At 44.9% G+C, this 24017-nt stretch overlaps 1 protein-coding gene across 2 annotated transcripts in view; it reads left to right on the top strand.

Moving 5' to 3' along the window:
* The window catches only part of WIPF1 (WAS/WASL interacting protein family member 1), a 128775-nt gene that overhangs the window by 48706 nt on the left and 56052 nt on the right, over positions 1-24017 (top strand). Inside the window, exon 1 of one of the 2 annotated variants that reach the window (XM_047772921.1) lies at positions 800-920. The exons of the other annotated variant lie outside the window; for it this stretch is intronic. The gene's annotated coding sequence lies outside the window, so the exon portion shown is untranslated. Of the gene's footprint in view, positions 1-799; positions 921-24017 lie in introns of those variants that run through there. 2 annotated transcript variants of the gene reach the window in all.

The raw sequence follows: 24017 nt of genomic DNA, 5'->3' as shown, positions 1-24017 counted from the left end.
GGCTTCTTGTTTGGTCCTGCCTCAGCTGTTCTCCAGGCCTCCCCTGTGTTGGGGGCACACAGGGGCACTCTCCCTGTGCTCTTGCCAGGCCAGCACCCGCCCCCTGCCAGGCATTCCCCCATCATCCTGCAGGGAAACCAGAAAGCTGGCAGATTTGGGAGAGCAGGAGAGGGAAATTATCTGCTGTTTGTTTGTATCTGCCATTTGGCCTTGGGAGGCAGAGAGCGCTGTGGCTTTGTTTGCTCCAGAGTTAGGGTACACCGTCTGACAGCAGGACGAACCAGACTGGACGTGAACCAGACTGTGCTAGGAAACTCAGGGTGAGGTGCGCAAACGTGCTCGTTGGTGGTGCTGGCGCCCTCCAGAGAGGATCCTGGGGACACCCTGGGTGCAGCGCCATGGCTGCCCTTGCTCTGCAGTCCTCAGGGCGGTAGCACCCTGGCCTGTCTTGGGGACAGGACAGTGCCCAAGCCCCAGGCTCCTCAGTGAGCCATCCACCCTTCTCAGCTGCTGCCCCAACCCCAACCCCAACCCCAAGACGGGTGGCCTGGAGCTCAAGAGTCTCTGTCTTCCTCCCACCACCCCCGCTTCGTGGAATCAAGACCCGGAGCCCAGACATTCCTGCTCCCCCCACCCCACCCCCCACCCATGCTTCTCTCCTCTTTACCTGCGCCCTAAGGATGCCTGAAGCCGGCGGGGGACCTCTGTGGGGACACAGCTATTTCTTCAGGCGCAGGGTTAGCCCAGCGTGAAGCAGGCAGGGAGACGATCTTATCACATGCTTTGACCGCTCCTTGAACGAGTCGGAGAAGGTGCAGTGAGGAAGTATAATGTCACATGCAACGCTCACAGGAAACTGGCTAGAAGACAGCAGGGGAACTTGAGAACTTGGTCCTTTTCAGCGGATTAAAACTACACAGGTTAGTGCTTTTTCTTCCCCCCCCCCCCCCGAAAAATCTTTGATAGCCGCTCTAAATTACCTCCCTGGTGCTCTTTCCTTAAACTATCTTTAACTCTTTTTGTAATGAGAAGAAACTGCTCTGGCTTTGGAGAGCCAGGGCATAGCCGGTAGCCACGCCGCCGTTGTTAGAGGAACAAACATCGAGCCATTATTATGAAAATGAAATTGTCAGAGCCTCTTGCTTCCCTGTTTGGAACTTCTGGGCCCTAAAAGATAGTCATTAAATTGCATATTTCATGAAATTCAGCTAAGCCTGTCCTTCTGTCTACCTGTAGATCCTGACACATCAGCTTGTGTTCGCCGGCAGACGCTGGGTGTTCAAAGGGCGGTAGAAACTGCAGCAGGATTGTGGGGACAAACGTGCTGCAAGGGCGCTTGCAAAAGTTGATTGTTTTTATGCACTTTTTGTCTGGCTCAGTGAATCTTTTGGCTCGTATTTCCTGTTAAAGTAACTGATCGTATCTTTATAAATTCCTAAGTCCCCTTTTTATATTTTTTTGCTGTCCTCTTCCTTCTTCTCTTCTTCTATTTTTTATTTTATTTTATTTTATTTTTCTTTCTTTTACTAACAAAAAAAACCAGGGGTGGATGGGTGTGGGCAGTTTGCCTGTGCAATGAGGAAGTCCCTAGCCCCTGCCCGGGGGGTTAAGAAGGCAGCACTGCCTAGGGCTGTCATGCGCAGGGCAGCCATGAGGTCTGACTGTCACTGGAGCTTTGTGTCTTCAGCCTGTGCTTCCCCTAGAAAGGGAGATTTGAAGAATCTAGAGAAGAGCCCGAAAGATGGTTAGAGTGTGGGAAATTAGAGGCCAGAAACCACTACAGGGCCCAAGATCATTCATCCTGGGGCCCAGAGAGACAAAAGGACTTCAATAAAAGGCTCTTACACAACGACCTGCCGCTCTCAGACCTGTGTGAAAAAGGAAAATGTCTCAAATCGGAGTTAGAAGAAGGAAGTTACTACATCCTTGCACTGTTATTAAATAGCGCTGGAACGGGTTAGGCAGAGAGGTTGCCCAGCTTTTTTCTGGACGATTTGATAACAAACTAGCATTCATCTGTGGCTGTGTTCATGGGTTAATAGAGGCAGGGAGAGAAAGGCAAAGAAGAGCCCAGGTTTGGGAGCTTCTTGTTTCCTCTCTTCATTCCAGCTGAGGGTGTTCTACAAAGGGTCTGTGCTGAGAACCAGGACGACAACAGGGTGATGGGTTAGTGGACTCACATGTTGTTTAAGTCCCAGTCATGCAAAATAATCAAAACTGTGAGGCAAGAGAAAAATCATTGTTGATGATGTCCTCAGATTGCCACATTTTCTTCGTGGTTTTTTTTTTTTTTTTTGCTACCATGTTGTGCAAGAAGATGGTCAGGAAACTGATGGAATATAGGAGGATTCCAAATTGGAGAACTCAGCCCAAGTGGTTTCAGAAATCCTGCACTAACTCTGACCTAGGCAGCCCCCCTTTTCCATCAGGGTGGTGGCTGGAGGGGAAATGGGACTTGATTGGTATTGGGAGTCCTTAGCATAAAGAAAGAGGACACACGAGAGGGGGAGCTGCAGTGGGAAGGTCTCTAGCACATGGCACAGGAGCGCCCCTGAGCACCAGAGAGAGGCTTAGAGCCTGGCAGTGGCTGGATATCCCTAGAAGGAGCTCTTCTTTCAGTTTTGTTTTGATTTTTTAATTGGTCCTAGAGGTTTGTTGTTCAGGGAGTTTTGTATTCTGCTAATCTGTTGCTCAGAGTAGGAAAGGGCTTTTTATTTTGTTAAATACTTTCCAGGAGGACCTGAATGCCTTTTGGGAATGCATCCTTCCAAAAGCTCTTTGCTAGTCTCCCGGGTGCGTCTTTTCTCTTCTGGGGCATTTCTCCAGCTTTCCACTTTCGCCATCTTTGTGTTTGAGATGCAAGAAAAGGTTTATAAGGCAGTGTTGTTATGCAGCGCTTCTGATCCCCATACCTGGAAGTGGTGCTTTAAAAAAAAAAAAAAAAAAAGTACTCAGAATGGCAGAAGGTGGTGTATCGTATTGAATGGTGGGGAACACCTGGGATATTTGTCTCACGTGTAATCCTTTGACTGACTGGAATTGCTGCTAGTTCAGCATGGAAGTCAAAAGTAGAAAGAGGTAACTAGTTACCTTTTATCTGGAGAGAAAATACTGAATTTTATAGGGAGGGGCTGACTGCATGGGCATGTTACTGAATTGTCTAAATAAGAAGAAAAGGGGGCTGACTTCACAAATCCCTCTTCTCTTGGACCCTGACATCTAGGGAGGCCTTTTCCCTGGAATCCCAGATAATACAGGGTAACTCTTCCTGTATTAGAACCAGCACCCACAGATGTGTTGGTGACCTGGCTTTCAGAGGGATGAACTGATGAGATATACAAAATATTCATGCTAGTAGGGAAAAATAAAAAATAAAACTCCAGGGACTGCAGCCTTTGCAGCTGAATTCATCCTTGGCCATCTTTTCGAGTGGGCATCAGCAAGTCTGTAGGCCAGCTCTCTGGGCTTCTCAGAAGGAAGTTCCTGGGCGTGTCGCTATTATCATCACCAGCATACTGGGAAATACTGGGAGCCATAGATTTGTTTCTCTGGTTTTTTTCTTTCCCTTTATCTTTTTGGGCCATGCCTACGGCATGTGGAAGTTCTCCGGCCAGGGATCGAACCTGTGGCACAGCAGTGACAACACTGAGTCCTTAACCCACCCCATCACCAGGGAACTCCTAGATGTGTTTTTTCTTAACTGTGGTAAAATACACATGAAATTTACCATCTTAATAAGTGTGTAGGTTCAGTAGTGTGTAATATATTCATATTACTGTGCATGAGTTGCACAGTAGAACTTTTTCATTTTGCAAAATGGAAACTCTGTAGCCATGAAACAACAACTCTCTGTGTGCCCCACCCCCTCGCAACCACATTCTACTTTCTGTTTCTGTGAGTTTCATTCCTCCAAGTACCTCATGTAAGTGGAATCAAATAGTTTTTGTCTTCTCTCGACTGCTTTATTTCACTTAGCACAATGTCCTCAAGGTTCTCCATGTTGTAGCATGTGTCAGGATTTCCTTCCTTTTTAGGGCTGAATAATAGTCCATTGTATGTATATACTACATTTGCTATCCATTCATCTGTGGATGACATCCAGATTGCTTCCACCTTTGGCTGTTGTCAATAACGCTGCTTGAACATGGGTTACAAGTATCTCTTTGGGATCCTGCTTTCAGTTCTTTTGTATATCTACTCAAAAGTGGTATTGGTGGATCATATGGTACTTGTATTTTTAATTTTTTGAGAAATGGCTATACTATTTTCCACAGCAGCTGCACCATTTTACATTCCCACTAAGTGCCCAGAGTTTTCAGTTTCTCTACAACCTCACTAATACTTGATATTTTCTCCCTGTTTTTTTTGTTTTTTTTTTGTTTTTTTCATAGCAGCCATCCTAATGGATATAAGATGGTATCTCAAGTTTTGATTTGCATTTTTCCAACAATTAGTGATATTGAGCATCTTTTTACATGCATGTTGGTGTTTCTATGTCTTCTTTTGGAGAAATGTCAGTTCAGGTTCCTTATCCATTTTTTAAGCATGTTATTTGGGTTTTGTTGTTGTTGAGTTCTTTATATATTCTAGATGCTTAGGGAACTGTAGATTTTTTTTTTAAGTGTTGTATGTATAATATTCACATCATCTACTAGGACCCAGCTGCCTCTTGTGATCTATACCTTTGGGAAGGAGCATAAGTGTTCATAATGTGTTTTTTGTTCAACAAAGTGATTTTTATCTTGACTCTGAAGTGCTACACAAAATCTGTCATTTTTGGCTTATAAGCAGTTCAGTTTTTGAGAACTGACAGGTGAAGGGAAGGAAAAGAAAAGGAAGAGCTTGGGGGTAATGCTTTGTATTCCTTCCATAGTTTATACTGTTTGGACTGTGTAAACTTCAGGGAAAAGCCTTATCCTCAATTCTGTTGACTAAATCTAGACTCCATGCAGGAATAAACATACTTTCTGAGAATCATCTAGTAATTATGTCTTCTTACAGCACTCTCCCTCCAAACCCACAGACTTGACCATACTTCAGATTACATGAATGAGTCAGACAAAATGTTATAAATATGTATGGGGTACACATATATTTTATGGCCACACTGGTGGCATATGGAAGGGCCTGGGCCAGAGATTGAATCTGGCCACCGCTATGACCTACACTGTAGCTGCAGCAATGCTGGTTCCTTTAACCCACTGCGCCGGGCCGGGGAGCGAACCTGCACCATTGCAGCCACCCAAGCCACTGCAGTTGGATTTTTTTTTTTTTTTTTAGGGCCACACCCTTGGCATATGGAGGTTCCCAGGCTAGGGGTCGAATTGGAGCTGCAGATGCAGGCCTACATCACAGCCACAGCAACACAGAATCCGAGCTGCATCTGCAACCTACACCACAGCTCACAGCAACGCCAGATCCTTAGCCCCCTACGTGAGGCCAGGAATCAAACCTGTGTCCTCATGGATGCAAGTCTGGTTTGTTAACCACTGAGCCACAATGGGAACTCCCTGCAGTCAGATTCTTAACCCACTGCGCCACAGCGGGAACTCCCAAAATGTTGTATTTTGCTTCTGGGTGGTAAGACCCTATAGAGGACTTGGGCTGTTGTCCCAGGAAAAGGAGCAAGAACAGTGGGACTCTTCTGGAGGTATGGCCATGGTGTTTGTTTAGATTTCAGATTTTCAGGAGGTAACTGGTAGCGAAGATGTGACGGGCTGGCTGACACAGTATTATGCAGGGTGACTTTTGCTGGAGGTGCTGCCTTTTTTATTTTTAATTGGGGGATAGTTGATTTACAATGTTGTTTTAGTTTCAGGTGTACAGCTAAGAGATTCAGTTATACATATATATTCATTCTTTTTTCAGATTCTTTTCCCATATAGGTTATTACTGAGTGGAGGTCTCTGTGCTATTCAGTAGGTCTTTGTTGGTTATCTGTTTTATATAGAGAGCAGTGTGTATATGTTGATCCCAAACTCCTCATTTATCCCTCCCCCCAACATGTTTCCCCTTCGGTAACCATAAGTTTGTTTTTGAAAGCTGTAAATCTATTTCTGTTTTGTAAATAAGTTCATTTGTATCACTTTTTTTTTTTCAGACTCACATATAAGTGAGATCCTATGGTATTTGTCTTTCTCTGTCTAACTTTCTTAGTATGATCATTTCTAGGCCCATCCATGCTCCTGTAAATGGCATTATTTCATTCCTTTTTATGGCTAATATTCCATTTGTATATATGTGCCACATCTTCTTTGTCCATTCCTCATGTCTTGGCTGTTGTAAATAGTGCTTCTGTGAACATTGGGGTGCATGGATCTTTTCGAATTATGGTTTTCTCTGGATAGATGCCCAGGAGTGGGATTGTGGAGGTACTGACTTCTCAGTGAAGTATCATTATGATTAGGGAAGGGTTTGCCTGTGTGCCTGGCTGGTTTTTCACTCCATTATTTCAATTTCCCTCTATTTCTTCATCACTTAGAAGCTTGGTGCTGTTCCCCACTCCCAAAAAAGCCCTAGTGTCTCCCCACTGCCCAAAAAAAAAAAAAAAAAGATATCAGCAAATGACAAGAAGAGTTTCATTTATTTGTTGTTTTTGAAAGGGTAGGGAAAGCTTTTCCTTGAAAAGAGTAAAGGAAAAAACTGGGAAAAGATGAGTCCTAGAGATAGAACCCTGTTACGGTGCAAGAAGCCGAGGCACTCCAGGGCCTCCTCTTGCCAGTTTACATGACGTCCTGCCCAATCCCAGGTCTTCATATGGCACCAACATTGTAATTTCTCAGTACGAGTTAGAAGTTACTGCTGTAAGACTGTACCCCTAGCTAGCTACTTACCAGAGTGTCTATTTTGATACTTTCTGGTGTGGGCTAGGCTTGCTTTCTTCTTTTGTTTGGGTCTGGATTTTAATAATATGTCCTATTTTAGATTCGCTCATTGTATTGCTTTGTAATCCTAGCGTGACTTATAAAGCAAAGAGTCTTTTAAATGGGATACGTGTTTGTGCACACACATACCAACAAATGTCTATATTTTAATAGAGGAAAAATTCTTTAGGGCATACCCTTCCTCATTAAAAGTCATTCAATGATATCTTAGAACCTGCAGTTATGCAGACTATGCTGCTAACTTCCGGCTAGGAAGTTATTCAGGTATTAACCTATGGATTCATTTGGAGAGTTTGCTTGTGACTATTTCAATAAATCATCGATTTACTAAATGGTGGTTTGGAGCATCTGCTTTGATTTCCGGCTGGCTATGGAAAGATTTGGTTTGCCTTAAAGGCTTTTTTGAGACCTGTAGAATGATCCTGACTCCTGGAAACTGGGTGTGGGCCCAGGAGAGGGGCTGCCCAACACCTCCCCAACTGGCTACACAGCCGGCTGCACAGAGCGAGCTGTTGAAGGATGGGACCTGTGTTCCAGCCCCACCTTCTCTTTGTGGTGTGACTTCTCAGGAAGGTCCCAGTTCCAGAAGTTGTTGAATTAACTGAACCGTCATGACAAGGTGCCACCAGGGCTTCACCAAAAACCTCCTTCAAGGCACACAGCCTGTGCCTTCACTCCTTGTCTCCTTCCCTCTGCCTTCCCCCTCCTTTCTGCTCTGAGCTCTCACTCCTGCCTGAAGTGCCCAGCACCTCATGAAAATTCAGGTCAGAGCTCACCTGCCAGGGCAGCATGCTTCCTCCCCCAGCCCTGCCCCTAAGCATTATGTGCCACCTCCTCGGAGCGTTAACAACCTTGCCTGCAGAACAGGGACAAAGCAAGGCTGGTGAGCACAGTTGCCAGAATGAAAGCATGTGAGCGGCTCTATCTAGGGAAAATAAGTGGAGGGAAAACCATGTGAGAAGATAGAGTCTGTTGAATCTGGAAGGGTGGACAGTTTACTTTGCAGAAACTTCTTTTAAGGAGGGAGCAGTAGGGGGAAAAGGACCTGAAAAAGCCAGAGGATAATTTGCTCTAGAAGACAAAAATATTAGGTTATTCAAAAACTATTTTTTTTTCTCCTATTTCAGTGCCAGGAACATCTGGCCTTGGGAAAAGTGCAGGAAAGAGGGTTTCAGATGCTGTTGTCATTATTTAAAACTTAAAGAGGTAGGTAAAAAATGGAACCTTGGATTTTTAGAAATAAAAGGGACCTTCGGGGTTCAATCCCTTCATTTTTAGATTTGGAAACAGAGGCTCAGAAAGGTAGGTGTTTTGGAGTTCCCATCGTGGTGCAGTGGTTAACCAATTTGACTAGGAACCATGCGGTTGCGGGTTCGATCCCTGCCCTTGCTCAGTGTGTTAAGGATCCGGCATTGCCGTGAGCTGTGCTGTAGGTTGAAGAAGCGGCTCAGATCCCGTGTTGTTGTGGCTGTGGTGTAGGCCGGCAGCTACAGCTCCGATTCGACCCCTAGCTGGGAACCTCCATATGCCTAGGGAGTGGCCCAAGAAATAGCAAAAAGACAAGAAAAAAAAAAAAAAGAAAGGTAGGTGTTTTGTCTCGGTCAAAAGAGCTAATTAGTGAGATGGTGAATTCCCAGGGCCCTAGAGTCTGGAGGTTGCTGCCCCTCTGGGGTCTACAGAGACCAGCCCCTGCCCCAGGGGAGTGGGTCAGGAGACTGAGGAGTTTATGAACTCACAAAACATCAGTGAAGTGACCCCAATACTTAATTCCTGGAAGGTGGCATAACCATATGGGTGTCATCTTATCAGTAGACACCTAATCCATCCTACCTGGAGAGGGTTTGTGTGCAGTGAATAGGAATGGGCCCCACAGAATAAAGAGGACAGCCCAGAACGGGAAAATTCCTGGTGGTTTCCCAGGATTGGCCAAGAGTGACCCTCAATCTTGTGGACACGAATGTGCGTTGAGAGGGGTTGTCCATTGTCAAGTGTGGATGAAGATCAGGGCTCTCCATGGCTCAGATTAAGTAGTCTTCAAGAGGCTCGCTCATCCTGAGCTCTGATTCCAAGATCCTTGAACCACCTTCTGAACATTCAGTCAGCTTCCTGGGTACCAGTATATTCTAGACAGTGGACAAGGTCAGTGGAAAGAAATGCCATCATTTGTGAATTCTGGTGTGCCCAAGAGCGTCTCATGAATTTATGAGATGGGTCAGTCATTCCGAGTCAGATCTTTCCAGCTTCCAGGTAAAGGGGAGGTTTTAGGACTTCTTTGTCGAAGTCCCAGTGTTTGAAGTGTGGTGATCTCTGCCTCCCTGTGTGGAAAGTAACATAATGTCTTTTCTATCAAAGGAAATCTTGGTGATTCCATTTTGCTCCGGTTTAGGCTGAAATGCCCTCTGCGACCCCCCTTCCTCTTTATCTCTTTTCCCAGCAACAATTTGTTTCAATTAGCCAACCGGGAAGAATGTGCGCCCTGACCGGACCCATGGGAAGGGGACAGGTCCATCACCTGCGTTAGGGATAAATAGGGAGGGTCCTTTGTTTGGTGTGCACGCTTTTTGGAGTACCCTCGCCCTTCTGCAGAAGTAAAGAGCCTTGTGGAGATTGCTCCTTGTCCACGTGTCTCACTTTCTGACACTGGCGACCCGAGCCAGAGTTATCTTAATTTCCAACACCTGCAATGCCACGCTGCAGGTCTTTCCTGGGCAAGGAGCAGCCTCTCTTCAGTGTCAGTCCCGCTTCTCTGGTCACTCCTCTTCAAAACACCACAAGCCTTATAAACAGAAGAGAGTGAAATAGAATATGGGTCCTACAATTGGACATTGCAAGGCTCTTTTTGGACTCCATATGTTTCATGGTTTTGTTTTGGGTTTTTTGGCTTTGGGGGCAGGGTGGATTTTCCCCTTAATTCAGAAATATTTATTGAGCACCTTCCATGTGGATCTTTCATTCTAGGTGGGGGTGTAGACACTAACAAGAAACCTAATAAAAGAGTGTGTACATGACAAGGTTAGAAAGTAACAAGGGGAGATCCTGTCATGGCTCAGTGGTTAACAAACCCCACTAGTATCCATGAGGACGTGGGTTCCATGCCTGGCCTTGCTTGGTGGGTTAAGGATTGGTGTTGCCATGACCTCTGGTGCAGGTTGAAGGCCCAGCTCAGACTGTGCGTTGCTGTGGCTGTGGTGTAGGCCGGCAGCTACAGCTCCAATTCGACCCCTGGCCTAGGAACATCCATATGCTGGGGGTACAGCCCTAAAAAAAAAAGACAAAGGACAAAAAAAAAAAAAAAGGAAGAAAGTAATAAGGAGCTTGGAAGGAGAAGTGCAGGGGTAGGGAGAAGGGGAGGGTGGAGTGGGTGTGTGGACTTGAGTGGGGTGGGAGGGCTGATAGACAGCAAGAAGGTGGCATGTGAGCAAAGACTGGAAGAGGTGAGAAAATTCACCTTGCAGATACCTGGGGGAAAGTGCAGGGGCCTTGGGGCAGGAGTAAGCCTGGGTATTCAAGGATAACAAGGAGCTGGTGTGAAAGGGCAGAGTAAGCCAGGAGGAGGGAAGTGGAGGTGAGATCCTGGAGGGCCTTAGAGGCCTGGCCTTCCTTCAACAGCCAGAGGGAGCTTTGGGAAGATGTTAAAGAGAGGCGATGATCTGGCTTTGCATTTTAGAGGATGCCTCTGGCTAAGGTATGGAGAACACAGTGCATAGTGCAAGAGAACAGGTGTTGAAGAGAGAGACTCCTGAGTATTCAGGTGCAGATGAGGGTGCCTTGGACCAGGGTGGCAGCACTGGAGGTGAGGAGTAATCACAGCCTGGTTTGGTTTGGTTTGGTTTGGTTTTGCTTTTTAGGGGGCCACACCCATGGCATGTGGAGGTTCCCAGGCTAGGGTTTGAATTGGAGCTATAGCTGCTGGCCTACACCACAGCCACAGCAATGTGGGATTCGAGCTACACCTGCAGCCTACACCACAGCTCATGGCAACACCAGATCCTTAACCCACTGAGTGAGGCCAGGGATCAGACCTACAACCTCATGGGTACTAGTTGGATTCGTTTCCGCTGCGCCACAGCAGGAACTCCTGTTTTGTTTAATTGAAGTATATTGATTTACAATGTTGTTTTAGTTTCTGCTGTACAGCAAAGTGATTCAGTCTGTATGTATACAGACTATATATCTGTACAGCAAAGTGATTCAAATATATGGACTTTTTCATATTCTTTTCCATTATGGTTTATTACAGGATTTTGAATATAGTTCCCTATGCTGTACAGTAGGAATTAAGAACTTGTTGTTAATCCATCCTATATATAATAGTTTGCATTTGTTAGTCCCAAACTCCCAATCCAACCCTCCTCCACTGCCTCAACCCCTTTGGCAACCACAAGTCTGTACTATATGTCTATGGGTCTGTTTCTGTTCTATAGATAGGTTCATTTGTGTCTGTTTTAGATTCTGTATATAAGTGATATCATATGATATTTGTCTTTCTCTGTCTGATTTACTTTACTTAGTATGAGAATTTCTAGGTCTGTCCATGTTGCTGCAGATGGCATTATTTCATTCATTTTCATGGCTGAGTAGTATTCCATTCTCTGTATGTGTCTGTGTCTGTGTGTGTGTGTGTGTGTGTCTGTGTGTCACGTCTTCTTTATCCATTCATTTGCCAATGGACATTTAGGGTGTTTCCATGTCTTTGCTATTGTGAATAATACAGAACCTGGTTATTTCAAAGGTAGAACCAACAAGCTTAACTGCTGTAGTGAACAATGACAAGCGGAAGAGAGGAGTCAAGGAAGACTCCAGGGATTTTTGGCCCAAGCAAAGGAAGAATGGAAATGCTATCAACCTGAGATGGGGAAGCTGTAATAGAGCAGGTGGGAGTGGAGAAGAGATTTACGGAGTTTAAGTTTGGGATGTGGTGAGTACGAGAGGCCTGTTAGACAGACATGGCATGGTGATACTGAGTAGGCAATTGGAGGTGTATCTGCACATAGGACTTAGAATCCTAGAAGGAATTAATCTTTCTTAATGCTTTAATATTACTCTAGAAAAGCATCTGTAACTTCTAAAATGCCTATAAAAAACAGAATGGGACTCTGCATAAGGACTTAATTCATTGATTGATTTCTGGGACTGATATCAGAGAGAGTAAGTAAATAAAGCTGAAGTAAACAAACAAGAATGCAAGAGTCAGGATTTTTGTTTTAGGCCTTGCCTTTTCACTGCTTAAGCCTCAGGGATTCCATAATTCTGATTTTAAGGAAAAAACTTTTAGCAAAGTGAGCAAAAGCAAGGTTTATTTTTTTCATGTGCGCAATCCCTAAACAAAGCAAGCTTTTCCTTGCATATGTCAAGGCAGTTGAAGAAAATATTACGAGGTTCTTTTCCTCTGTTAATGTTTATATATATATTGTTTTGATAATTATAATTGCATTTATTGTAATTGAACCAAATATTTGCTAGTTATAGACATATTAATGAATTAACCTAAGCCAGCTATTTTCCTGGAAAAAAAGGATTGATGTTAACTTCATTCAGTAGGGGGAACTCCCACGTTCTCATGGGTTGGATCTGTGTCTGTGCAAACCTATATTTTGACCTCTGAATTCACTCTTTGTCTGCTTTTTAGTCAGCTTGAGTGAACAAAAAGGACCTATTTTATTTTATTTTATTTATTTTGGTCTCTTGTCCTTTTTAGAGCTGCGCCTGGGGCATAGGGAGGTTCCCAGGCTAGGGGTCAAATCGGAGCTGTAGCCACCGGCCTACACCACAGCCATAGCAATGCCAGATCCAAGCTGCATCTGCAAGCTACACCACAGCTCACGGCAATGCCAGATCCTTAACCCACTGAGCGAGGTCAGGGAACGAACCTGCAGCCTCATGGTTCCTAGTCAGATTCGTTTCCGCTGTGCCACAACTGAAACTCCAAAAAGGACCTATTTTAAAACTACCTAAATTGGTATACTGGAATAACACTGGCAGTTCCTACCCCAAACAGAGACTCAATGGCTTTATTCTCAATCTTGTGCTCCGTTTCTAAGAGCGTCTATCAATTTTGTCTGTATCTCATTAGGCCCTTGACCAGGCCATGAAGCAGGCACTGTATGAGTCCCATTTACAGAGGTTTTTACATCGTCCTAGAGGGTGAAGTGACTGAACTGCAGTCTAGATCCAGAACTCAGACCCAGGACTGCATGTATCCAAAGCCTTCCCTACTCTACTTTCTAGAAGCATGAGCAAAGTCAACCAACCAGAGCATTTCAATAAAATAATGATAATGTAGAGCAAGAGGCACTGCAGGATGACCTCTTTTACGGTAAACTAAAACATGGGGCTCCATTCAGAAGTTTCAGGTAGTTGCTAAACCAGTTCTTCAAATGAGAGGGGACATGAAAAAAAGTCTCTCTTTGCATCTCTACCTTGTGCAATATTGGGGTTACTTCAGTGGTTTGATGCTTGGGGACTAAGAACCTGTGCCTCCATCAGACTTACAGGAAACACCCAACCCTCTCTTGCATAGAAGTCCATTGGTGCCTGCTGACAGCAGGTGCCTGGGCTGCTTCTAGAAGGCACCTGGGTGCTGGGAGACTGCAGCCAGCTAGACCTGAGGAGACCTGAGTGGGGAGGCTCTGAGAGCTTGGAAGTGGTCCAAGACCTCAGCTGGAATTGAAGCACTGACCTCAACTCCAGGCCCAGAAAGTAGGGCTGGGCACTGTCCCCACAGTACAAGCCAGACAGCGTGCTGAAGGGCAACGGGTCAGCTCCCACAGTGGGACCTCCATAGTGGCTCTTGGGAGGGGAGGCTCCCGCCTCAGCATTTGATGTTCAGACTGTTCCCCCTGGTGCAGCCATGCTGGTTACTAAAATATTGAGATGCTTTAAACCCTGTTGGTGACTCATCACCAACCCCAGTCATCTGAATACACCCCTCAGACCTCGGCCATAATTCAGCAGCTAAGGATCAGTACCTGGCCCCGCACAGGCTGCACCAGGACCCTGCTCAGCATCAGACATTGTTTGGATTGGTTTGTGTCTGTGCCTTATTGAATATAATTCCTGTCTCACCCTTCATGGGACACTGAAGGCATTTCTGTGAACTGGTGATAACGCATTTTGATTGGGGCCCAGAAGGGCAAAAGTTAAACTATAATCATGTCCCAAGATCACTGGTCCTCTGCTTTCGGCCTGTTGGTAGCATTCCGGGCTGTTCTTCATATGGAAAGAAAATGTCTTCAGTGGCCGTGCCTGGAAGGGTAATAAGTCAAGCAGTGCCCCTAGAAACATAACTGACTCATGTTTGTAGAGGACCCCACATGTAAGAAGATTGGATTTTTAGGAATACAGCATCTCTCCGCTACTTGCTTTCTACCGCAATCCTACCTGTCCTTAGAAAAATGGTTGTTCCTGCGAAACAGGGCTTGTTTGCTCCAGTAGATCAGTTGGTGACCACCTGCCCAGAAGAGGTGAAAGCTTCATTATAAGCTGAGCTCCTCTAATCCTGATTTATTAGTGCCAGACACTTGCAGCTTTTTGCAGCTGTGGGAACAGTGTTCAAAGTTGATTTATTTCCGCGTTGGACTAGCTGCACCACAAGATTTAATAAAAGAAAAGGAATCTTTCAGAGACGCAGTAAATGCCCACACATGGTGGTTCCAGGGGTGTGTGAGGAGGCTTTGTGTCCACCCACAAAACCTCGGGCTGATTTTTGGGTGCAAGATATGCCGAGTCCTTCAGCACAGGACTCGGCATATCTTCGTTTTAACCTGAAGTCTATGGACATAATATATCCTTATTTTCACTAGCCTCGAATTGAAGATTGGCATTTCCTTCAAGTACGAATGTAGCCCACAAACTGCAGTCATTTTAGTGGCGCTAGAGGCGTCATCACCAATGGAAGTCAGTGATATTTTCCACCATTATATGATGGGCCCAATGATCCCCACCTCCTGGAATTCACACCCTGTTTAAATCTCTCCCCATAATGTGAGCTGGGTTTAATGATTCATTTACAGTGATCCCGATGCAGCAGAGACGGGATATCACTTCTGAGATTTAATTATAAAAGACTGGTTTCCATCGTGGGAGCTTCCTGTCACTCTCTTGCTCACTGGGAGGGAAGCCAGCTAGCATGTTCTGACAGAACCGAGACAGGCCTTTGACCAACAGCCAGGGAGAAACTGAATCCTGCCAGCGTGTGAGTGAGCTCAGAAGTCAATTCTCCCCTGGTTAGCATGTGTGCTAGAAAAAATATGTAACAACATATGAAATTCATGTTTTCGTGGACAGGGTCATTTAGGATGACACTAAATAATGTGTTTGGATTTTTTTAAAGGCTAGTTAAATTAAATTAAAAAAAGTAAGTGATGCAGTTTGGGTGGTAAGCAGCCATCCCCATATTAGGAAGTCAGTTTGCAAATGTTTGAAATTTGGGAACCACGGCCTTGGGAAACTTACTGGGAGATCAGATGCAGATACAGATTAAGACATAACCAGTTCAAGTGAGTCTAAGTGCAATCAGATTGCTTCCAGGGAATTGACAACCTAATAAGTAAGGTTGAGAGGGAGAGTCTCTATCTCTCACCCCTCCCAAACTTCCAATAACTTGTAACACTGCCCTTTGCCACTCCCAGAGCATGAGAATAGAGGTTGATAGGTAGGTAGGTAGATAGGTAGGTAGATAGATAGATAGATAGATAAATCTTTTCTAAAACCGGAATATTCAGTGTTGGCCAGAGTATGGTGAATGAGGCCTTCCTTTTTGATGCCAGGAGTCTGAGCCTGCCCAGTGGGCCCTTTGCACTGTGTACTGAGAAAGTTAAGACTGTTCAAACTGTTTGATCCAATACTTGTGTTTCTATAATTTATTGTATCACATACTCCTAGCTGAGCACAAAAATTTACTTATTAGGATATTGATATTGGCACATTTATAAAAGCAAAGTGAGAGATAACTAGATGACCAGTAATAGAAGAATGTTAAATACATTTTGGTGTAGAAATCATGCAGTCAGTAAAAATCAAAGAACACTGAGAATATTTCAAAGAATTTTAGGGTTCGTGAAAGGACAACAAAAACTGGATTAAAAACTTACATACCTTACAATCCTAATTTTAGAACATTTTGTATATAGAGTGACCAGAAGAAGATACTCTAAAAAGTTAATGTAGATTTCTACCCAGTAGTATCATAGGTAATTTATCTTATTTAAACTTATTTGTGTTCACCATTTGCCACAGTAGACTTGTGCTGTTGTCATAATGTGGGGAAAACATTTAAAATGTATTAAATGCCTATCAGTGCAGAGCAGGGCCATGGTGCTGCAGGGCTGGAACAATGAGGTGACATGACGCCCGTGTCTGGGAGCACTGTCTCGCAGGTGCTGCAGACCTACACCGTTTGGTGGTGATGGGGATCCGGACTGGGAACAGGTGGCTGACAGTCAGCTCTAGTGGGCAGAGGAGAGGCTGTGGTTCATACCTCTGAGACGGGCAGAGAAGAGGCCATTGACAGCTCTGATGGGCAGAGAAGAGGCCGTGGTTCATACCTCTGAGATACCAGAGCTCACCGCTGCCCTGCAGTGTCTGAGGAGCGTTGCAGCACCACCTGCAGGCGTGTACTCTGTCCCAGCTACTCCCAGCCAGCGAGCATAAGCTTAGCTTGCTGCCCTCCCCATGGCCTCCCTCTGACCCGGAATCCTAGGAAGGAAGACCTCCAAAACTTGGGAAGTTTGAAATCCTAGGAGGGAAGTCGCCTTCACCACATCTCGTTTTGGTTTTGGTGATTTTTTTTGCGGGGGGGGGGGGTACACCCACAGCAATGTGGAAGTTCCGGGGCCAGGGATAAACCCGGGTCACAGCAGTGACCCGAGCCCCTGCAGTGGCAACGCCAGATCCTTAACCTGCTGCACCACAAAGGAACTCCGTTTTGATGTTTTTCTGAAATGTGCTTTTTAGAGATTATTTTATCAGTGAGGATACAATACATGATTATGCAAAAATAAAACACGGTGTGTACAAAGATAGGATATAACCATATATATCACGCGCAGGGGTTTGGAAGAGTGACCTTACAGTTTAGACACTGGAAGTACATTCTGATGTGGTGGTCTCTGCAGACCATGTCTCTCTCTACCAAGAATAAGGTTCCTGAGAGCGGGAACGGCTTCCAAAGCTCACAGCAGTTCCTGGCACATCGTAAGCGTTAAATGGTTCCTGAATCAGTAGATATATTTTTAAGTTACTGAGAGTCATAATGTGTGCCACCAAGAAAAATGCCAGTTGTCAGACAGTGGGGGAGTAAGAAATAGACCTTCTGTCAGGCCTCTTCAATAGAAAGACCTGACTGTAGGAAGGGCGATAAGGAAGCAGGCCACCCAGGACTGACCCCACCGGGAGGCACATATTTGGTCAGAAGTCTGGACTCCGGGGCCAGGCCATTTGAGTTCAGGTTGTGTCCCTTCCCCTTAAGAGCTGCATAGCCTTGGTCAGGCTACTTAAATGTCTGTGCTCAGTGCCATCATCACATCATCATCACCTCCGTCATAGAACTATTGAGGAAAGTGATTGCATTAATACTTGCAAAAGTGCCTGGAATGCCCCAGAGCACATAGGAAGGGTGCACTGAATCTTCGCTCTTATTACTGTTATTGTTAGTATTACTACTATTAAAATGAATGAAGACCAGGATACAGTTTAGGTACCTCAAACACCATGGTGTGCTAGGAGGTGGATCGTCTCCTCTGTCTCTGTGTCCATCAGTTAACTGGCTCAGCTGCTCCTTTCTACCTCGTCTGGTGCCGTCAGCTGACTGCCCCTCCGGCGCCGTGATCCCCAGTTCATGCTTTGGAGACCGGGAGGAACCTGACAGCCTAGTTGGAGTAGAGTTTCTCATGCCAGGCCAGCAGAGTGTGCAGTGCACCCTGAAGACTGGCCACGCCTGGCCAGGGGCCTGCTCATGTCCAGTTGGCCATGGCTAGGATGGGTCTAACTGCAGCTGATCTCAGAAGGGGAACATGGGCACAAAGGCAATTCTTTTTTTTTTTTTTTGGTCTTTTTGCCTTTTCTAGGGCTGCTCCTGCGGCATGTGGAGGTTCTCAAGCTAGGGGTCTAATCAGAGCTATAGCCGCTGGCCTACACCAGAGCCACAGCAACTCAGGATCCGAGCCGTGTCTGCGACCTGCACCACAGCTCACAGCATTGCTGGATCCTTAACCCACTGAGCAAGGCCAGGGATCGAACCTACAACCTCATGGTTCCTAGTCGGATTTGTTAACCGCTGAGCCACGATGGGAACTCCACAAAGGCAATTCTGATAATTATGAAATTCTAAATTATTCTGAAAAGAGGACCTACAGAATAAAGAAAGGGTTTAAAAAAAATTAATGCTGTGAAAGAGATCTGATGACTTTTGGCCTTTTCCACCTAGCACACTGATTCATTTTCTAAGGCCCGTTAGTCACTGTTAAGGTCCAGAAAGGAAATTCTGTGACTAAGAACTGCGGAAATGAAAGGAAACCTCAGAGACCTTTTTTGAACCCTTGCCTTTCTAGGCCATTCCCTTTCCACCTCTGCATGAGTTCATGCCATAGCTTGTCTACTTTCTCGTGTCTTCTTCAATTCTCTCCATGCCGTGAACCAGCGAAGAAAACAGCGTATGATATGTTGCACTACACATAGAGCTGCCCATGGGCCTTCTGATTATTTTCTACAGCTGAATGATACCTTGGGGAAACCCACAGGGAGGATGCTAACATCACGTGATCACGTGATGTGCACTCCCGTGGACCACACTTCCCTCTCTCACTGTCACAGCCATAGACCCACATCTTTTGGCCGTTCCCTGGGAGCTCAAGGTGATCAGAACAACACTTCACCCTCTAGAAGTTGACCACTGCCCCGTTAGGTCCCTCCTAGCACTCGAGTCAAATCTGATAGAAATGGCTCTTTGCTCCCATGCCTGTAGCTCCAAAGGAAGCAGCCGGCAGGAAACGGGGAGCGGAACCTTTGGGGGTCAGTGCTCACAGACTCTGGAAGACCATTGTTCTTTCTGGGCCATCTCTCTTTTCCAGATGCCTATGATTTGGTATTTCTTCTGGCCAGAGAATAGCCCTGGAAACATTGAGCAGAAAGCACTCTATCCCTTATTACTCAATGTGTTTTTTCCAGAGAAGCCCAAAAGCTTAGGCTGGGTTTTATGAGCTGCAGAGGAGTGCTGACTGGTGTTCCGTCTAGAGGGACAGATGGCAAAAACTGCAGCTTGGAGCTGCCCTTGTGGGTGGGCTCCTGAGTTGAGACAAAATCTCGGCTTCCTGTGCCCAGCCTGAATATTATGAAGGGGAAGGGAAAGCGTCCTTTAAAATATTTCAATTGACCCCACATGTGATCTGGGTACTAAATATTTTAAACTAAAAAGATCTCACTCCCCGGTTGATGGGCAATGGCACATGTTTCTGATATTACAAGTCAATCACTCTTCCCGGTCTTCCTCTCACAAAAATGAAAATCCCATAAAATATATAGGTCTTCAGCTCTGAGATGAATTTCCTCAAACGATCAAAACCAAAGGGCTTTTGGAACTTCCTCAGCCCTATTAGCAACAAAGATGTCAAAAGAGTGACACAAAACCAGGATTGAGGAAGCTATTTAAAGACTCTCGCTGAGAGAGCTAATAATCTTCTCAATGGAAGTTATCAGAAAATAAAAATAGGGATATTTTAAAGATTTTGGTAGCAATTGCCACCTATTCTGTCAGAAAAGAACTGCTTTTACAGAAAATCCCAAATGGTTTTCAAAACCAAATATAACGTGATCTTTGTTGCTGATGAGGCAACAGCAACATTCATTGAAGAATTTTTTTTTTTCTTTTTACAGTCATACCTACGCCATATGGAAGTTCCTGAGCTCGGGGTCAAATTGGAGCTGTAGCTGCCAGGCTATGCCACAGCCACAGCCTGTGCCACAGCCGCAGCTTGCAGCAACTCCGGATCCTTAATCCTCTGAGCGAGGCCAAGGAGCTAACCCGCATCCTCAGAGACACCATGTCAGGTTCTTAACCTGCTGAGCCACAATGGGAACTCCCATTGAAGAATATTTTTAAATGCTTAAAAGTTGTCAATTCAGTATTGGCCATTGGAAAGGCTTCAGGATGGAGAGACCATGTGTTAGAGGCTCAGAATGGCTTCTGATATACTACTGGCTTAGGAGGGGACCTCAGACTCTCAGGCCCTTCAATCTCAAGGAGAGAAAGGTGCGAAGTCCACTTACTTACATGTGCCTTGGTGTGAGAAGCCATATGGGGTGGGGTATCTTCTCTTATTCCATCCTGGCCTCCTTCCCTTTGGCTTGGGACAAAATCACTGGAGAATTGCTGACCCTTAGTTTTCCTGCGTGTATGTGTGGTTATGGCCAAGGTAAACTGGTCTCTTGGGTTTATTTTGAGTTGAAATTAGCTGAACTGTTTGTTTCCTCTGAGCCATATACAGAGATGCTTTTTGAACTATCTTTGTGTTTGAGGGATTTCTTTTTTTCATGATATCAGCATACCACTTCCTCCAAGTCATTACTTTGAAACAGTTTTGCAGAGGGAGATATTCCTGCTGGCACCCAGCCTAGCCAAGCAAGGCCATGATTAAGGGATGGCAGCAGCCCTTTACGGTGTGTTTTATGTGTGTGCCTGACTTCATGAAATGATTCCTCACCCACTAAGTTTGGCAGCTAGGTGGGTTGTCATCTGACCTTACCAGGAGAAAACTGCGTTTTGTTAATATCAGGCATTGGCTCCCCGGTTTGGATGATAGTCAAAGTTTAGGCTCACATGATGTCCTCACATGACCCTTTGTCTGCTCTCTTACAGAGAATTCCACAGAACTCTCTTGAAGGTGGATTTCTACTTAATCTTTGATACTTCCAGGCTCTCTGGTTCTAATAAATTTTTAGAAGCTGCAAGTTTGTGTAACACCATTCTTAACTTTTCTTCTATTATACTTTAAATGTTGTACTACATATTTATTATACTTTAAATATTTTCAAATAAATGATCCTTGAATACTTTTAAATGTTGATGTGCAAACATATACAGTGCTTTTACTAACTTGTATAAATATTATTCCCTTTTGCATAAATTCATAGGTTTCTTTTGTTATGAAGATGGTAATGTTTTACAGGATGTTACAAGTACATACTAAACCTTTCAGTACTTATATAGTTATGCCAAGGAAAACAGAGCTAGAGTTTTAAAACACAGAGCCATAGTAAGTTTACAGTTATTTAATTTTCCCGAATTTATAGATGGAAAAAAACCTGATTGGACTTTCATCCAATTCTGATTTTATATATATATTGTTTTAATTTTTTATTTTATTATTTTTTTTTTTGGTCTTTTCTAGGGCCACACCCACGGCATATGAAGGTTCACAGGCTAGGGGTCCAATTGGAGCTATAGCCGCCAGTCTATGCCATAGCCTTAGCAACGAGGGATCCGAGCCGCATCTGTGACCTACACCACAGCTCACAGAAACACCAGATCCTTGACCCGCTGAGTTGAGGCCAGGGATCAAACCCGCAACCTCATGGTTCTTAGTTGGATTCATTAACCACTGAGCCACAACGGGAACTCCCTGATTTTATATTTTTTTAAATGTGATTACTTTCTTAGGTAGGGGAGGAAGTGGGAGGTGTTACATTTAAGGAAAATCACTGCTGAGTTGACACAATCCTTCTGTGCACTTTATTTTTGTAAACGCCCGAAATCTAGCAAAGAGTAACAGGTCCCAGGTCCTTCCCCGAGTAATATATATTGTACACTGCCTTTTATATTGTTTTTGAGCATTTTAGAGTCGAGTCATATTATAATTTTAAAACTTTGTTAAAAGCTGCATTTTGTTTAGTTTTGTCTTTTTATGGCTGCACCTGCAGCACGTGGAAGTCCCAGGCTAGGGGCTGAATCAGAGCTGTAGCTGCCAGCCTTTGTCACAGCCACTGTCACAGCAACTGGGATCCAAGCTGTGTCTGCAACCTACGCCATAGCTCACAGCAACGCTGGATCTGTAACCCACTGAGTGAGGCCAGGGATGGAACCCTCATCCTCATGGATACTAGTTGGGTTCGTTACCACTAAGCCCCGATGGGAGCTCCAAAAGTTGCATTTTCAAGACATGACATTCACGTCACAGATAGTAATCATTAATGAATCCAGAGGAGAATATGTGTTGTTGCTCTCTATTGCTTAACCTTCTACATCTTGCTTATGCTCATAAAGACTCTGAGATATCTCAACTCTGTGTATCTCTAAGCATTTTTGAGAAACTCTCATCCATATTTATTTACAAGATATGGGGGGCGGGGCAAAGGGAAGAAAACCTTATCTCCACATTTGTGCAGTTAGAGGTTGAAGAGAATTTAGTAGACACCACTAGTGAAGAATATTAGAGGCGTTCCCTCTTGGTGCAGCAGGTTGAGGATCTGGCATTGTCACTGCAGCAGCTTGTGTAGAGGCTGTAGTGTGGGTTCTGTCCCTGCCCTGGGAACTTCCACATGCCAGAGGCGTGCCAAAAAAAAAAAAAAAAAAAGAATATTAGAAATGTGTCTCCACAGTGTATTTCGCATAAGGCAGGAGTCAATCTTGGATGAATAGAAAGTTCTGTGTTCAGAAGCCTTTGTACTTTGGAAAATAACATTTCACATCGGTGATCTTCATATTGGTTTTCCATGAATTCCTTGCCAACGAGACTTGGATCCTCAAAGCGTTTTTCTGTGTGGGATTCAGTTTTGCTGAAGCTTTTCTCGACTCTTGGCACCACTGTCTTTCACGTCAGAGTCCCTCATCTTGCGGTGGCTGAACTTGGGCATGGTGGTGGGAATCATGCGTTTGTTTTCTCACTTGCTCAGAGAAATCAGATCTTGTCTCAGGACCTGTTTTCTTTCAGTGCATTATGTGCCGCCTCTGAAAACACTCACTGACCTTTAGTGTTCTTTCTGTCCTCCTCAACTACTAGAATAAAGCAGCCTTGAAAAGAAGCTCTGCCTTCTACTCTCCAGTTGAGTGAGACAATCCCAAGGGGCTTTTTGGACATTTTCTTAGTGCATAGCCCTCCGTGGTAGAAGATTTGGGTCCTCCTCCTCCTCCTGGAACTTTAGCCCACGGATTGGCAGGGAGCCTGTCCAGGTGAAATGAAAACACCACAGTGAACATTAAGTCAGTGTATGGATCCCTTTTTCTCCTGAACTTTTAGGAGCAACTGTATTTTTAGGAAGTTCCTGGGGCATTTTTTTGTTTTCTGAATTTGTATTCGTTAAGTCTAGGGATATTTGAAATTGAACAGAAATGCAGAGGCATTCATACACGAGACTGGGACCAGTACACATGGTGTAAAATCAATGCCAGGTTTTTGAAATAGGCCTAAGTACATTTTAAAACTGATATAAAATGGAGAGTCTGAAACTGTGGGTGCCAGAATTCCTGTCGTGGTGCAGCGGAAACGAATCCGACTGGGAACCATGAGGTTGTGGTTTCGATCCCTGGCCTTGCTCAGTGGGTTAAGGATCCAGCATTGCCGTGAGCTGTGGTGTCATGGCAGACATGGCTTGGATCTGGCGTTGCCGTGGCTGCGGTGTCGGCCGGCAGCTGTAGCTCCAATTTGATCCCTACCCTGGGAACTTCCATATGCCGCGAGTGTGGCCCTAAAAAGACAAAAAAAAAAAAGGAAAAAAGAAAAAAAGAAACTGCAGGTGCCCAGGTTTTCTCAACTATCACATGGAGTAAATTCTATATTCTTACAGCACATTGAATTAACCCTCTGTGAACAAAAAGGGCCACTTCACCTGCTGTCTTTCCTCTTTTACCAACTAACACTAACTGGGGAGCAGTTTAACTCAATAATTGTAATCATAGCTGATGTTTTGGTTTTCTTTCTTTCTTTCTTTCTTTTTTTCGTTTATTAGGGCTGCACCCACGGCACATGGAGATTCCCGGCTAGGGGTCGAATTGGCACTGCAGCTGCCAGCCTACGCCACAGCCATGACAACATTGGATCTGAACTGCATCTGCAACCTACACTGCAGCTTGCAGCAACACGGGATCCTTCACCCACTGAGTGAGGCCAGGGATCAAATCCATATCCTCATGGATACTAGTTG

Source organism: Phacochoerus africanus, chromosome 3 (assembly GCF_016906955.1).
Source record: "Phacochoerus africanus isolate WHEZ1 chromosome 3, ROS_Pafr_v1, whole genome shotgun sequence".
In the NCBI taxonomy this organism is placed as follows: domain Eukaryota; kingdom Metazoa; phylum Chordata; class Mammalia; order Artiodactyla; family Suidae; genus Phacochoerus; species Phacochoerus africanus.
Note: the sequence above shows the minus strand (reverse complement) of the source record. Positions and strands in the feature narration are given on the sequence as shown.